General features: G+C 34.0%; 1 protein-coding gene across 3 annotated transcripts in view; it reads left to right on the top strand.

Moving 5' to 3' along the window:
• LOC142351960 (gamma-tubulin complex component 4-like) overlaps window positions 1–16,699 on the top strand; it is a 119,330-nt gene that overhangs the window by 98,959 nt on the left and 3,672 nt on the right. The window contains exon 9 of one of the 3 annotated variants that reach the window (XR_012760984.1): window positions 12,918–13,731. The exons of the other annotated variants lie outside the window; for them this stretch is intronic. The gene's annotated coding sequence lies outside the window, so the exon portion shown is untranslated. The remainder of the gene's footprint in view (window positions 1–12,917; window positions 13,732–16,699) is intronic. 3 annotated transcript variants of the gene reach the window in all.

Raw genomic sequence — 16,699 nt, 5'->3', positions numbered from 1 at the left:
CGTAATAACGGGTTATAAGAGCGGCCACGTTCGTGAGCTTCAGACCAGTTGGTGTAAATGGGTACCACACTAGGCTTGCAAGTAAGAGCTGGTTAGAATCCATTACCGGTCCATTTTTACAGTAGTTGCGCCTGCATAGACCCCTATCAGGTTATGGGCTCAGATTCTAGTCTCTGGGTTTAACGACAAAAGAGGGACAAGATACATAGAAACTGTGAAAGAAATGAGGCACAAGTTAAGGGAGAAGTGTTTAATTGCCCTCGAATGAGAATTATTGTAAACGTGCGTCTTTTTTATGCAAATTTTTTGCCTGACAATTTTGCGCTTTTCTTCTGGAATAATCTTCTCAAGTGACTTTTTTACCTTGATTTTTGAGTGATTTCAGTTGCACTCACTTCGAAATAAAGTTTGTTGTTCAAACAAAACCGATTGTTAGAGATTCAATGACCAGGCCTTGGTAGCCGAGTGGTTACTACCAATAAAGCTTACTCAGGAGGTCGGGGTGGGAGTCCTACCTTCGGCGGATGAGAGGACGGGTTATGAGAGATGCCCAAGATTGAGAGCTGAAGACCAGTTGGTGTAAGTGGTTGGAACACCAGGCTTGCAAGTAAGAGTTGGTGTTGGAATGCAGTACTGGTCCATTTTCACAGTTATTACGCCTGCATATACCCCCTAACATATTTTTTTTGCAGTTGACTTCGTTTATTTCTGTTTTTTCGGTTTTAAAGTTCGTACATTGTATTTAAGTTGTTGATTTAATATTTTCGTACTCATTTTATGGTTCAAAATCACTTTTTCTAGGCGATTGGCGACGAGTAGAACAGAAAGTTTGTCCTCATGGGAGCAATTATTCATTTCTTTCAAAATAAATAATTCTTTCAAAAAATGCCGTAATTTTTCTTGTGAGATCGGCTAAATAAATTCAAGTCCTCATATCTTTAATGAAACTGGGGAAATAAATTTGAGTTCAAAAAACAGAATTCAGAGCTAGTTGGTAGAAAACTCATTTTCGTTGTCAGACTTGGTGTCTATTTAATGTTCTTATTCATTTTTAAATTCTATATCCCTTTTTTCCTTTGTAAATACGGTATCCAGCTAAATATTAGTTGTTCATGTTTATTTAAAAGAGTAACCCTCGAAAATAATGTGCGCAAAATGCAAAAAAAAAACATTATTATAGTGCCATGTTTAGTCATCAAAGAAAATTTTTGAAAACTTTTAGGAAATAGTTCAAGGGTCTTCTAGACAACAATCAGAATTAAACTTTTTGATCGTTTTTATTTTGCCCAACGGTTGACTTTATCTAATACATCTGCTAAGCATCAGTATGGCCAATTTGATGGCTAGAATAATCACTTAGAGGTCGAATGACCAATGCACAAACTCAGAAAATCCCGCCTTTCTCAGTATCCCTGTGGTAAAAGAAGCTGACCAGAGGTACAATGGGGGTATTTACTGCAACGAGGTTTTTATGCAAGCTTACAACAGGGGTGGGACGTTGAAATTTTGTGTCCTACCCGTTGTAAACTTGCATAAAAAACGCGTTGCAGTAATTGTCCGTACCCCTCCGTTGTACCTCTAGTTAGCTTCTTTTATTAGTTATCTGTTAGAAACTCTATAGTTCCATGCGATCTTACGTTAAGTTAAAAAACACATTAAGTGACAAATTAAGAAGCTAACTGGAAAGGGGTACGAACTGATTTTTTTAAAATATAAGTTCTATTTTTTATGTATTCTTCTTAAACTTCAAAACGAAGTCCTTTCCTAAAGATCAAAAAGTTACACTTTAATAGCTTTTGCCACAATTCAAAGGTAGCTTGAGATTTGTATCTACTCTATTTATGTTTTGAAGTTGAATTGCTGACAAAAAAGTTAAAAGTGATGAAAAGTACATTTGAAGAACAATTTTTGCGAGGAATTTTATTTTTAACTAAAGATTGTGGCTTCGAAAAGGTTTGTGATTGGAAGTAATGTTAGCCGTTTAGTCATGGAACATATAGTTGTGCTTGATATATAGAATTTCCGGAGGACAAAATTGAAAAAGTCAAGTTTATTGGCCCAAATTACATTATTTCATTTAGCTGCCTACTAGTGGCAGTTTTATACTGACATATTATAGCTCCAACATTTTTTAATGGGGGAATATATATGCGAGGCTGGCTTTTTTCTTCGGCCGATTTTCCACTTTTTGTTTACACACCGAAGAAAGGCGCTATTTTGTAGCCCTTAAGATCTAGTTTTGATTTTTATAAAAAACACTATTAAAAATATCAAAAAGGGGGACTATCTAAAATTTGTCAGTTTAGTAGGGTTAAATGGAAATTTTGCTCTTTGACCAAAAAATCCAAAAAAAGATCAATTATTGCTTTTCAAACTTCTGTTAACAATTTTTTGAACCGTCTATTTGATTTCTGCTGGTTACAAAATAACTAATCAACCATTTTTTCTCGGTATCAAGAAATATGGAAAAGCGAAGACTTCAGGCAATTTATGTCTTACATATCCTATGTAGCAAATTTTTTCTAAATTCTAGAGTCGGTTTTGCAAACAATTCTTCTGAGTTCATCAGAACTAACGAATTCAGTTTTCTCATGACTTTTGAGACTAAAAGAAACAGTTCCAAGAAATGAACATCAAATCAAACAAAAAATTACTGGAAATCAAAGAGTAAAATTTTTTTGTTATTTTTATATTTCGCTTGTTTTCTTTAATTTCTCAGAGCAGATCGTTCGAGTGGTGAAATTGGAAGTTTAAATGAATTAAATAAATTTTTTTGAAGCTTTTCGAAAACCTTTGTCATTTTGATGTTTCATGAGCACAGTAGGACGTTTGGTTTTCTAAAATCGTGTACAAGTAATATCAGAGAAAATTAAGAGTTTTGGCTTTTGACGTAACGGAAGCCGCAATTTGTATTAAATAAAAAGTTGTAGTTTTTCTAAATTTCATGATTGCTGAGTTTTTGCCCTCTGCCCCTTATTTTATTTAAAATTTAAAGGAACCAATTGCCCTTTATCACTTTCTATGAGACACATATCAAAAACATTATATACACGCACACAACCCACCGCACACAAGCTCATACACACAAATAAAAACCTCGCCACAAATCGTTTTGACATCTGATCTTCAATCAAGGCTCGTCACAATTGATTCAAGTCTTGGTTGTTTCTTCCTCAAAAAACTCTTTTGGTTATTTGTAAAGGCAATCGTATCATTAATCGTAAATTGACAATTTATTTTAAAATGAAATTATTGAGAGAGTTTGAAATTTTTGTCATTTTTGATGCTTCATGAGCATAAACGGCCGAATCGTTTTTTAATCTTGCAGATGTGTTTGTTACCAGCTTAACCTAAAAAAAACTATTCAATTGTTTAAAGATTTAATTAATAAGTAATTCACTGTTGAGCAATAAGAATCTTTCCAATTGCCAAAGAATGCAATGAAAAGAAAGAATCGTCATGTGAACTTGTTTTGCATTCAGCACTGAAGCAACTCAGTTTTTCAAAAAAATTTACGCGTTTCATTTCTAGAGGAATGAAATAATTAAAGCAGAGTTTGGGAATGAGAGTTTTTGGATCCGAAGGTTGAAAATTTTAATTCAAATCCAATAGAATTTTGTGTACAAAAAATTTGTAAGAAAATTATTTCTCACTTGTCTGTTTTTTTTTGAAGTTTCTCTTCGAACTGATCCCTTCCAGTCTTTGAGCGACTCTCTAGATTAAAAAATTTACGTAACTTTTAATTTTTAATCTCCAAAATTTTGAAAAATTTGAAAATTATTCAAAATTGGCTGCAAATTGCGCTTGTAAATGTATTCTAAATTAAAGAATTCAATATATTCCAGCAAGAATATTGGAGAAATGTCTTTAAACCAATTTATTTCAGAGTGAATTTTGAAGCAGGAAATGAAACACTATTTTTTTTTGAAACGAAAGAGTTGTTTGAGTGCTAAATGCGAAACAAGTTCACATGACCATTCTTTCTGGAGAGCAAGAGCTTCTGGTGTGAGTCTTTTGTTTGCCAACGCGAAAACTTTTTGTTCGCGAGCCGCTGTGTCAAGCAGGTGTTTGCGTTACTTAGATTATAGGTTTGATATAGCTCTAGCTTAAGGTTTGTTCTGATAGCATTTTGGAATATTATATTTTAAAAACGAGTTTTTAGCAAAGTTTGATGGTTTTCTGCTTTTTTGGAAATTTAAAAGAAAAATTACATTTTTACTATAGTTTTCATTGCATTCTTTGGCAATTGGAAAGATTCTTATCGCGCAATAGTGAATTACTTATTAAATGAATCTCTAAACAATTGAATAATTTTTTTAAGGTAAGCTGGTAACAAACACATCTGCAAGATTAAAAAACGATTCGGCCGTTCATGCTCATGAAGCATCAAAAATGACAAAAATTTCAAATTCTCTCAAAAATTTCATTTTAAACTGAATTGTCAATTTACTATTAATGATACGATTGCCTTTAAAATTAACAAAAAGAGTTTTTGAGGAAGAAACAATCAAGACTTGAATCAATTGTGACGAGCCTTGAGTGAAGATCAGATGTCAAAACGATTTGTGGCGAGGTATTTATTTGTTTGTGTGTATGAGCTTATGTGGGGTGGTGTGTGTGCGTGTATATAATTTTTTTGATGTGTCTCATAGAAAATGATAAAGGGCAGTTGGTTCCTTTAAATTTTAAATAAAATAAGGGGCAGAAGGCAAAAACTCAGCAATCATGAAATTTAGAAAAACTACAACTTTTCATTTAATACAAATTGCGGCTTCCGTTACGTCAAAAGCCAAAACTCTTAATTTTCTCTGAAAATACTTGTACAAGATTTTAAAAAACCAAACTTCCTAATATTCTCATGAAACATCAAAAATGACAAAGGTTTTCGAAAAGCTTCAAAAAAAATTATTTAATTCATTTAACTTTCCTATTTCACCACTACCGATAAAAATTCACCGCGAGGCCCACAATTAGTAGTCCGGTAGAAATAATCAGACGCTGATGAACATTGAGAAAAGATCAGATGCCCAAAATTTTAAACAATTTTTTTGGTGTCTGTTTTTGTTTTTTCGTATGCGTGTGCTTGTGTGGGTGTATTTGTCTTTGCTTGTTTGTAATATTAGTGGTACTTGTGTGTAGCAGACAAAGAAAGAGAGCTAGTTTGACAGAGTTGGTTTCTTTAACTGTTAGTTAAACCTAGAGGCAGAGGGCCAAAAGTGTCAGCAAACTTGAAAAATAGAAAAATTGTTTGCTACAAGTTTTGGCTTTGAATAAATCTAAAATTCAACTGGTTTTTTATAAAATCTCACTGACGACAAATATGCGAGATTTCCAATTTAATTACGTTTCGCACTATGCTCATGAGATATCGAATATCTGTTTTCAAAAAAACAGAAGAGCTAAATGATTAGTGACGAACCTGGAGTTTTGACCTATTGCCAAAAACAAAATTTAAAAGTTTTTTTGGGTTGGTTTTTTGTAAAATGTCTTGTGTGCTGTTTTGTATGGTTTTTCTGTGTCGATAAGTGAAGTGTCTATGAGTGTTTCTCTGTGTGTGTGCATGTGTGTGTGTGTGCGTGTGTTGTGTTTGTATGTTTTGTGTGTGTGTGTGTGTATGTTGTGTGCATGTTGTGTGTGTGTGTGTGTTAACAGTTATCTTTCTGAAATGTGAAGACATTACAAGTAATTCTCTGCGATGCATGAGTTGCTTTCGGATACTCTCAACTATTTCTATGGCAAAACTTGAAAGTTGTCAACTCAACTTTGAGAGGTATGTTGGAATATTCTGTGCAATGCACACATTGGCACGAGACGTCTTGTTAGTTTCATGGTCTGTGTTGGAGTTTGACTGTACACTCAATTTTGTCTGGTCTTTCATTCGTATGGCTTGAAAAGATCTTGAAAGCGAAATTTTGACAAAATTTAGAAAGAGTAAAAGTATAAAGTTAAGTCTTCCTAGAGCTTTTTAACTGTATTTTTTTGCATCTCGCAAAAAAGTTCAATCTGCCAAGATTGACTTCATAAAAAAGTCGGGCTTGCGTGAAAATGGAACGAAAACAAATAAATTTTTGAGTTAGGAGGGGAGCAATATTTCTAGGTCTTATAGGACGGCTAAATGGAACGAGTGATAGCAGAAAACATCGATTAGCTCACTTTTTGTTAATTTTGATGAAAAAGAGTGCTCGGTTTTGGGCTAACCCTGTTTATGTGCTAAAAAACTATTAAAAATATCAAAAAGGGGGACTATCTAAAATTTGCCAGCTTAGTAGGGTTAAATGGAAAATTTGCTCTTTGACCAAAAAATCAAAAAAAAATCAATTATTGCTTTTCAAAATTCAGTTAACAATTTTTTGAACCATCTATTTGATTTCTGCTGGTTACAAAATAACTAATCAACCATTTTATCTCGGTATCAAGAAATATGGAAAAGCGAAGACTTCAGGCAATTTATGTCTTACATATCCTATGTAGCAATTTTTTTTCTAAATTCTAAAGTCGGTTTTGCAAACAATTCTTCTGAGTTCATCAGAACTAATGAATTCAGTATTCTCATGACTTTTGAGACAAAAAGAAACAGTTCCAAGAAATGAACATCAAATCAAACAAAAAATTACTGAAAATCAAAGCTGGAAATTTTTTGTTACTTTTATAATTTGCTTGTTTTCTTTAATTTCTCAGAGCAGATCGTTCGAGTGGTGAAATTGGAAGTTTAAATGAATTAAATAATTTATTTTGAAACTTTTCGAAAACCTTTGTCATTTTTGATGTTTCATGAGCACAGTAGGACGTTTGGTTTTCTAAAATCGTGTACAAGTATTATCAGAGAAAATTAAGAGTTTTGGCTTCTGACGTAACGGAAGCCGCAATTTGTTTTAAATAAAAAAATGTAGTTTTATTAAATTTCATTATTGCTGAGTTTTTGCCCTCTGCCCCTTATTTTATTCAAAATTTAAAGGAACCAATTGCCCTTTATCATTTTCTATGAGACACCTCAAAAAAATTATATACACGCACACACCCCACCCCACATAAGCTCATACACACAAACAAATAAATACCTCGCCACAAATCGTTTTGACAGCTGATCTTCACTCCAGGCTCGTCACAATTGATTCAAGTCTTGGTTGTTTCTTCCTCAAAAAACTCTTTTGGTTACTTTAAAGGCAATCGTATCACATTAATCGTAAATTGACAATTTATTTTAAAATGATATTTTTGAGAGAGTTTGAAATTTTTGTCATTTTTGATGCTTCATGAGCATAAACGGCCGAATCGTTTTTTAATCTTGCAGATGTGTTTGTTACCAGCTTAACTTAAAAAAACTATTCAATTGTTTAAAGATTTAATAATAAGTAATTCACTATTGAGCAATAAGAATCTTTCCAATTGCCAAAGAATGCAATGAAAAGAAAGAATCGTCATGTGAACTTGTTTTGCATTCAGCACTCAAACAACTCAGTTTTTTTAAAAAAACGCGTTTCATTTCTAGAGGAATGAAATGATTAAAGCAGAGTTTGGGAGTGAGAGTTTTTGGATCCGAAGGTTGAAAATTTTAATGCAAATGTAAAACAATTTTTTTTTAACTTTGTAAGAAAATTATTTCTCACTTGTCTGTTTTTTGAAGTTTCTCTTCGAACTGATCCCTTCCAGTCTTTGAGCGGTTTTCTAGATAAAACAATTTACGTAACTTTTAATTTTCAATCTCCAAAATTTTGAAAAATTGGAAAATTATTCAAAATTGGCTGCAAGTTGCGCTTGTAAATGTATTCTAAATTAAAGAATTGAGTATTTTCCAACAAGAATATTGGAGAATTATCTTTAAACAAATTTTTTTTGAGTGAATTTTGAAGCAGGAAATGAAACACGGATTTTTTTTTTGAAACAAAAAAGTTGTTTGAGTGCTAATTGCGAAACAAGTTCCCATGACGATTCTTTCTGGAGAGCAAGAGCTTCTGGTGTGAGTCTTTTGTTTGCCAACGAGAAAAATTTTTGCTCGCGAGCCGCTGTGTCAAGCAGGTGTTTGCGTTACTTAGATTATAGGTTTGATATAGCTCTAGCTTAAGGTTTGTTCTGATAGCATTTTGGAATATTATTTTTTAAAAACGAGTTTTGAGCAAAATCTGATGGTTTTCTGCTATTTTGGAAATTTAAAAGAAAAATTACATTTTTACTATAGTTTTTATTGCATTCTTTGGCCATGGGAAAGATTCTTATCGCTCAATAGTGAATTACTTATTGAATAAATCTTTAAACAATTGAATAGTTTTTTAAGTTAAGCTGGTAACAAACAAATCTGCAAGATTAAAAAACGATTCGGCCGTTTATGCTCATGAAGTATCAAAAATGACAAAAATTTCAAATTCTCTCAAAAATTTCATTTTAAACTAAATTGTCAATTTACTATTAATGATACGATTGCCTTTAAAATTAACAAAAAGAGTTTTTGAGGAAGAAACAAGACTTGAATCAATTGTGACGAGCCTTGAGTGAAGATCAGATGTCAAAACGAATTGTGGCGAGGTATTTATTTGTTTGTGTGTATGAGCTTGTGTGGGGTGGGGTGTGTGCGTGTATATAATTTTTTTGAGGTGTCTCATAGAAAATGATAAAGGGCAATTGGTTCCTTTAAATTTTAAATAAAATAAGGGGCAGAGGGCAAAAACTCAGCAATAATGAAATTTAGAAAAACTACAACTTTTCATTTAATACAAATTGCGGCTTCCGTTACGTCAAAAGCCAAAACTCTTAATTTTCTCTGAAAATACTTGTACAAGATTTTAAAAAACCGAAGTTCCTAATATGCTCATGAAACATCAAAAATGACAAAGGTTTTCGAAAAGCTTCAAAAAAATTAATTCATTTAAATTTCCTATTTCACCACTACCGATACAAATTCTCCGCGAGGCCCAGAATTAGTAGTCCGGTTAAAACAATCAGAAATTAGACGAACGCTGATGAACATTGAGAAAAGATCAGATGCCCAAAATTTTAAACAATTTTTTTGGTGTCTGTTTTTGTTTCTTCGTATGCGTGTGCTTGTGTGGGTGTATGTCTTTGCTTGTTTGTAATATTATTGGTACTTGTGTGTAGCAGACAAAGAAAGTGAGCTAGTTTGACAGAGTTGGTTTCTTTAACTGTTAGTTAAAACTAGAGGCAGAGGGCCAAAAGTGTCAGCAAACTTGAAAAATAGAAAAATTGTTTGCTACAAGTTTTGGCTTTGAATAAATCTAAAATTCAACTGGTTTGTTATAAAATCTCACTGACGACAAATATGCGAGATTTTCAATTTAATTACGTTTCGCACTATGCTCAAGAAATACCGAATATATGTTTTCAAAAAAAAAACAGAGGAGCTAAATGATTAGTGACGAACCTGGAGTTTTGACCTATTGCCAAAAACAAAATTTAAAAGTTTTTTGGGTTGGTTTTTTTTGTAAAATGTCTTGTGTGTTGGTTTGTATGGTTTTTCGGTGTCAATGTGTGAAGTGTCTATGAGTGTTTCTCTGTGTGTGTATGTATGTGTGCGTGTATGTGTGTATGTGTGTGTGTGCGTGTGTGTATGTGTGTGTGCGTGTGTTGTGTTTGTATGTTGTGTTTGTATGTTTTGTGTGTGTGTGTGTATGTTGTGTGCATGTGTGTTAACAGTTATCTTTCTGAAATGTGAAGACATTACAAGTAATTTTCTGCGATGCATATAAGTTGCTTTCGGATACTCAACGATTTCTCTGACAAAATTTGAAAGTTGTCAACTCAACAACTTTGAGAGGTTTGTTGGAATATTCTGTGCAATGCACTCATTGGCACGAGACGTCTTGTTAGTTTCATGGTCTGTGTTGGAGTTTGAGTGTACACTCAATTTTGTCTGGTCTTTCATTCGTGTGGCTTGAAAAGATCTTGAAAGCGAAATTTTGACAAAATTTAGAAAGAGTAAAAGTATAAAGTTTAGTCTTCCTAGAGCTTTTTAACTGTATTTTTTTGCATCTCGCAAAAAAAGTTCAATCTGCCAAGATTGACTTCATAAAAAAGTCGGGCTTGCGTGAAAATGGAACGAAAACAGATAATTTTTGTTAGGAGGTGAGCAATATTTTTAGGGGATATAGGACGGCTAAATAGAACGAGTGATAACAGAAAACATCGATTAGCCCACTGTTTGTTAATTTTGATGAATAAAAAAGTGCTCGGTTTTGGGCAAACCCTGTTTATGTGCAAGTATAATTGCTGCCTCAACTTTTTGTCTTTCAATTTAATCTTCCATCCGCTAGACAATTAGTAATTAGTTTCTCATTAGCGGGGTTTTAAATTGAGATTGGTCTGAGGAGCGAAAAGAGCTGTGCTTCTTGCTTGGGGGGGGGGGGGGGGGGGGGGTTAAGAGATCATTGTCTACTATGACCTTCGTAATTGGGTACTAGTTGTAAACTCGCTGTCTTAAAGCTCGGCGTTTTTGCAAAATTGCTACAAAAAGGCATCGTATCTGCGCTTTTCCCCTCTTTGATAAATCATGTGTTGGCGTCTTTTTGCATGTCTGAGCTTGCATAATTTAATCTGCATAATTGATTGCTGCTAACATCTATCTACTTTATCCTCTAAAATTTCTCTTGTAAATGATCTCTGGTGCCTTTTGCAGATTTTGTGATGAAAATTACAAATGTCAAACTCGGTTTCACCTTTAAAAATTGTTGAATTTTTAATTCGCTCTGCCTGTAGATTGAAAAAGAAAGCAACGTGATTCACATTCAAATTGAGCGTGGTGTGCTGTTGAAAGTGCCTTTATTCTCTTTGTAATGGTTTAAAGAGCTATGGTAATGGTGGTGGTGGTGGTTTTAGAGGTTGTGGTGTTTTTGATGTTATATCTCTATCTTTCTATGTTTTGTATATGAGAGAAGCGAGAGGTTTGTAGATAGCGGTTGATTGGCTTAAACTGTTCTGCCGTTTTCTGTTTCATAGTACAAGTTGAGAAAGCAGCATTAGAATTCAGCTCTTATACTTACATATATCCGAACGAGCAGCGATCGACCGACTGAGTTTAATTATTCCAAGTCGTTGGTTGCAGTTTGAAAGTCGTAGAGGACACAAGAGTAGAAATTGTAAAAGTGTTCAACTGTGCTTCGTTCGATAATGTATATTTTTGTATTTTTCGCGACGACCATCCAATTAACCGATGGTGTTTTAGCCGACATTTTAAAAAATTGCCGACTTTCACTAAAAAGTTGAAAAGTACAGTTTCTCAGGACGACCAATTAACCCCCCCTTTTTGATCAATTGAAGTGTTTAAAACTAATCGATTACCGATTAGATTTCCCCCAATTTTGCTGTCGGCTTAACGCATTTTCGGCCAATATTGGTTGTGGATAACTATTGGCTGATAGTTTCGTCATGGTGTAAAAAAGAACGAAGGCAAATACACACACTCGACCTGGTGATCAATCAATGTATATGCAAATAATCATAGCAAAGAGGTGACTGGAGGTGTTTCCGTTCATTGCTAGATGACACTCTTAGCCGAAATTCAGTAACGAATAAAACTTTCAAAATAGACTGTGAAATCCACCATTTTCCACCCTAACATTGGATTTTGTTTTTTTTTCATTTTTTTGTTGGAGCTCGCCATATTCCACCTAACTTCATTTAATTCAACATCTTGATTTGAGGTATAAATTTTTAAATTTTCTTGTAGACAACTTTTTTAACACAAGTTCTGGCAGTTGTTGAGGGCACAAGCGCTTGTTAATGTGTGCTGTACGCTTTTGGTAATATTCAGCTTTGAGAGATCTAAGGAACAGTGAGTTTTCGTATTTGAAGACCGAGCGTCCCAAAGCCCTCTACCTGACTTCCTTCCACGAGAGTTATACACCATTTTCAGCACCCTTCCACCGTTTCTACTGTCATCACACTGTTCCACCATTTATCCAATCTTCCACTATTCTAATCCGCCGTTTATTCCACCTCCAATTTTATAGATCTGTCTAATCTGCACTGTTCATAAATACATGAAAGTTCTGCAATTTTCAACTTTGGCCTTTCAGCTAAATTGAGCTGCATTGTTAAATGGTTGAACAATTTCAGAACCAATCAATCAATCAATTTTCGCTGACGAATGCTTCAAAATAGCAGTTCAAGAAAGGCCAGAAATTTCACCTTCGATACTTCATTTTCTGTTTGAAAAGGTTTCGGCTAGATTGAGGGGCGTGAAGGGATGTGATTTAGGGGTGAAAGTATCTGTTGAAATGAACCCCGAACGAATTACATGTAGTGCTAAGGACAAGATGCTTCCTGACTAAAACAGGGAAGGGGAAATCTAGGGGAGGAGGGAGGACTTATTCCATGTATTTCATAACATTGAAACCACGCCAAAATTCCCAACTAGCCGAATTTGAAATTCTCACAAGATGTTGATGTTTCATCAACGTAACGCGTGACCTTAAGAGCAAATGTCAAGTTTCAAAATTTGACAGAATTAGAAGTTTTATAGTGTATCGACCTTAGAAACTTTCGGTTTGTAGGTGGTCGAATTTGAGAGTGGAATATTACCACCACCACCACCACCACCGAATAGAACATATGGTCTAGAGCTGGTTGTTAGTTGGTTGTATATTTATATGTTCATAGCATATAATACAATAGTAATGGTAGTGGTGGTGGTGGTGGTAGAGGTTGAAGTAGCAAAATGTTCTCTAAATTTTTCTCCCTTTCTAAAGGTCGTTTGTTCAAACTCAGATTTGACTACAATGCGCCGGTTGAGGAGAAAAATACGCGCATTATTTATACCATCGATTGCATAGAATTAAACAAAACGCTATTGGACAGCAGCATTTATACATATACATATATTATTCTCACAAGTACACTAGCGACCACCAACCATACTACCATTGCAACTACTACTGCTGCTTTCCATTTATGGTATTATTACATTCTAGGCGCCACCACAGTTCAAACGATCGTCAATTTGAGGAATCTCGCTTGCACAAGTCAATGCAGTTTCCAAGACCTCTGCAACCAATTGAACTCACAAACATTATTATTCACTAAAGTTATAATAACTACGCCAGCCAATTTCACTTTCAGAATTTATTTGAAGCCTCGTTTATTACAAGTTATAACAGCACGCGGCAAATTGCTAATATAACTAAGTTATATACTATTTATACGACGTACCAAGTACGCGTAATTTGCCTCAGATATTTGAAACACCGATTTGATAGTTTGACCGCCAGCTATACTGATCAAACTGTGACCAATTGAGTTTCGCAATTAGAATTCAACCGATATTTAGGAAAACTTCGTTTATTTTCGCAACTGTTTGTGTGAATGTCAGTGCATTTTATTCATCAAAGCTCTCTCACACACCCCCAATTTGATATTTGCTTAACCTTCAGCAAAGATTTTTCGTTCCTAAATTCTCTGATAAATTTCCTTTAACTCGGTTATTTCTCTCTTCATTTGTAACTCAACTATCCTAAAGTCCTGGTAAAGTCTTTTGGGCTGTTGTGTAAATATTTACATTTCTCATTCAGGGTTGCTATTTCTAAATATCCTTCAAATCGCGTTCGCTCATTTTGAGATTCTTACTTTAGCCAATGCAGTATTCTTGTACATAAACTGTTTTGGCTTTACCCTCAACGTCTCTTTCCATTTTGACATAAATTTGAGTGATCATTTACTTAAATTAGACAATTAATGGCGATTTACAATTTTCTTCAGTTTCAACTTCCGAAAACTTCTTCTGAAATTGTAAGTTGATTTGCGCTTCTGATGTTTTTCATGTTAACTAAATTCCTTTAACTATTTTATAGATGATGAAATTGCAGAGCTGCGTTAATATTCTAATTTTTCCAGGCTGTCCGTTTTAATGCGTTAATATTCTAATTTTTCCAGGCTGTCCGTTTTTTTCGGATTTTATCATTTTCATTTCAAGCAGAGTTAACTAGAAGATAGTATCATTTCTTATCAAAACACTTCGTATTATAATAACTGCAGCTTTCGAGCTGAGTAAAAACTACTGCATCTTTGTTGATTTTGAATTTGTCCGTTTTTCCGTGCATGACATTTTTTTACGCTAAGCTGTGTTCAACCGACGAGATTTTTATTTATTTGAAAAATAAAATAAACAAAAGTGCGTTTCAGTTTACACAAAGTGTAGTTTTCGCTGGGGAGCCGAATGCGTATCTGTCATATAATTACATTTTTTTCAGCTGGTTTGCTTTGTTTTCTAATATCATTCTTTCCCAATTAGCCGTTTTTCTTCGCTGTATTCAAAGCGTTTGGTAGGAAACGAAAGTTAGTGGTAGTTGTGTCAAAGTTACCTACAAAATGAGATTCGTGTCATGTACCTCTTAGTCTGTGATTACCTTTCACGTCCTTAAATTTTGCCCTGCTATTGAAAAAAAATTGGAATTTTTTAATTCAATGTACATTTTGCTTTTTCTGTAGCCTGATAATGGTTTCCAAATTACTGTGAATTTATACAATCAAAACTGAAAGTTTTCAGATGTTCAATCTGCGAAGAAACAATTTCTGATTGTTGTGTCTGAATAATTCTAATATCAATATTCTTTCATTTTATTTTGCACTATCTCTCTCAATCATCGTCGTTCTTGAGATTGGCAAAAAAGGGTTTAAAAATGGATCCCAAATTTTGCCATTTTCATTAAGCAATTGAAGCGGGTTGTCTGCAGTATGATTTTAAGGGAAATTTGAATCTGGTTTTGTCCATATGTTGAATTTTGCTCTTGCGTAAAACTTTTGTGTGGAATGACTTTGTTGTCTTGGTTGATTTTTCTTGGTCGATCATTTTGCCTGATCGAATTTTGAAGAGTATTTTGTTTTTTTTTGTAGTAGCAACACAAATATTGCAGTTTGTTTGAGGCAAAAGGTACAATATTTAGAGATTAAACTCCAGGATGCAAGAGCTGTAAGTTAGAGAGGAGTCATGTGTTCAACAAGCTTTATCTTATAAGCAATGAATTAGATGAAATGAATAGGGGGGGGGGGGGGGGGTCTATGTATGCCCTAAAAATAAGCCCATGGTTCTTTACTAGAGCCAGGAAAATTCTTACTAGCCCAGTGTCTCAACCAGTACACCAACTCCTCTTAGCTATCAAGCTTGGGTATTGCTTATGAACCTATGAACCGTTCTCTCTCTTGTTCTTTCTCGATCCAAAGTCTTAATCTCGCCAGAAAATTATACTTCAACAAGAAGCAATGTCTTGCGAAGCAATGTAATACTTATCATATACAGAATATGCGTCTGATTGTTCTCTCTCAACCCTCTAACAACGTGTGATGTTTATTAAATTTAATTTCACTGGTCGAAATGAGTTTCTGGTTTTATACAAATGTGTTTATCATGCGGGTATAAAGTAATGGTATTGCATAGTTATTTGGAATGGTCATCTCAAATTTTCCGGATTAACAAAATTTAGTTTTTTTTACCTTCTTCATTAAACGAATCAATCAGAATCGGCGATTTTCAGATAAACCAAAAAAGCAAAACGTCTACCATTACATGAAAGTGGTGAAACAGATTGGGTTTCGAAGTAAACATAGTCTTTTTGATGCACTGAACTCGATGAACTGGAAATGTATTGATTATAAGGGGAAAAATTCAAATGGGTTCCAATCTTAATTGATATTTAGAAAACAGTTTATATAAATGTTCATTGCTCAAACTGGAAAGAGTTCAAATGTGGCGTACCTCAAAGATAGTTTCTGAGCCCACTTTTGTTCATTAGGTTTATAATTGACCTAGCACTCTGGTGTAAATCACCAGAAGTAATTCTGTTTGCATATGATACCAGTATTTAAGTTACACGCTGTACAGAAGGCGAAGCATCTGATTACATCAGTAGTGTGAATAAATGGAGAAGTCGAACAAGTAATTAATGCTAAAAATCGTTAGCTGAATAAGGATCCCGAATACAGGACAATTCTAATGTTGAAGTTGTTTTCAACAGTATGCTAAAAATAACAGAAGAACAAGTATTTAGGAGTTTTCTTTGAGTCAATTTGAAATTCATAGAATCATATTGATTCTTTAATTCTTAGAATCATTGAAATTGATAAGCTAAATTGTGGTAAGATTGTGGTGTAATCGCAACGTTAAGGCACTCTGCTAGCAGATGTCAGTTGATCAAATACTATTTTTATAATTTTGAACCATTCATTCAGTATGAATTTCTTTTATACGGTTGTTGCAGCCAGACGTCATTGTTGACATTTTTTTTACTGCCAAAGACACAATTAAAGAAGCATTGAATTCACCTAAATAGACTTCAAAATTTTAGTACTGTTCGGGCTAAGAATTCTGACTCGTGCTAAAATTCCTGAGTTTTCTCTTTCTCTAATTTGACAATTTGTTAGCATTCACTGATTATCTTCAAGCGAAAAGACCGTTTTTATAATCTATGATTTCAAAACACTCCTCAAATCCGCTGTACTGACACTGTTTGGAACAAATTTCCATGAACCAAAAATCCACTAATTTTGGAGAACTGATAAATGCCCTCACTGTTAATACCTCCAAAAAACTAGCAATTTTGCGTGAATAAAGTTTAAGTTTCAAAGATTTTTAGTTGAGAGCCAAAGGAGAAATCCCCCGAGAACCCTACTTTGCCTTAAAAACTTTAATTCTGCAGTGGTTTCCAAGTCTATCTTTTAATTCTAAGAAATGGGTTAAATCTTTGAAAATGGTTAATCTTCC

The sequence above is a fragment of the Convolutriloba macropyga genome, chromosome 13, assembly GCF_964194025.1.
Source record: "Convolutriloba macropyga chromosome 13, txConMacr16.3, whole genome shotgun sequence".
Classification (NCBI taxonomy): domain Eukaryota; kingdom Metazoa; phylum Xenacoelomorpha; order Acoela; family Convolutidae; genus Convolutriloba; species Convolutriloba macropyga.
This window is presented reverse-complemented; position numbering and strand designations above follow the sequence as displayed.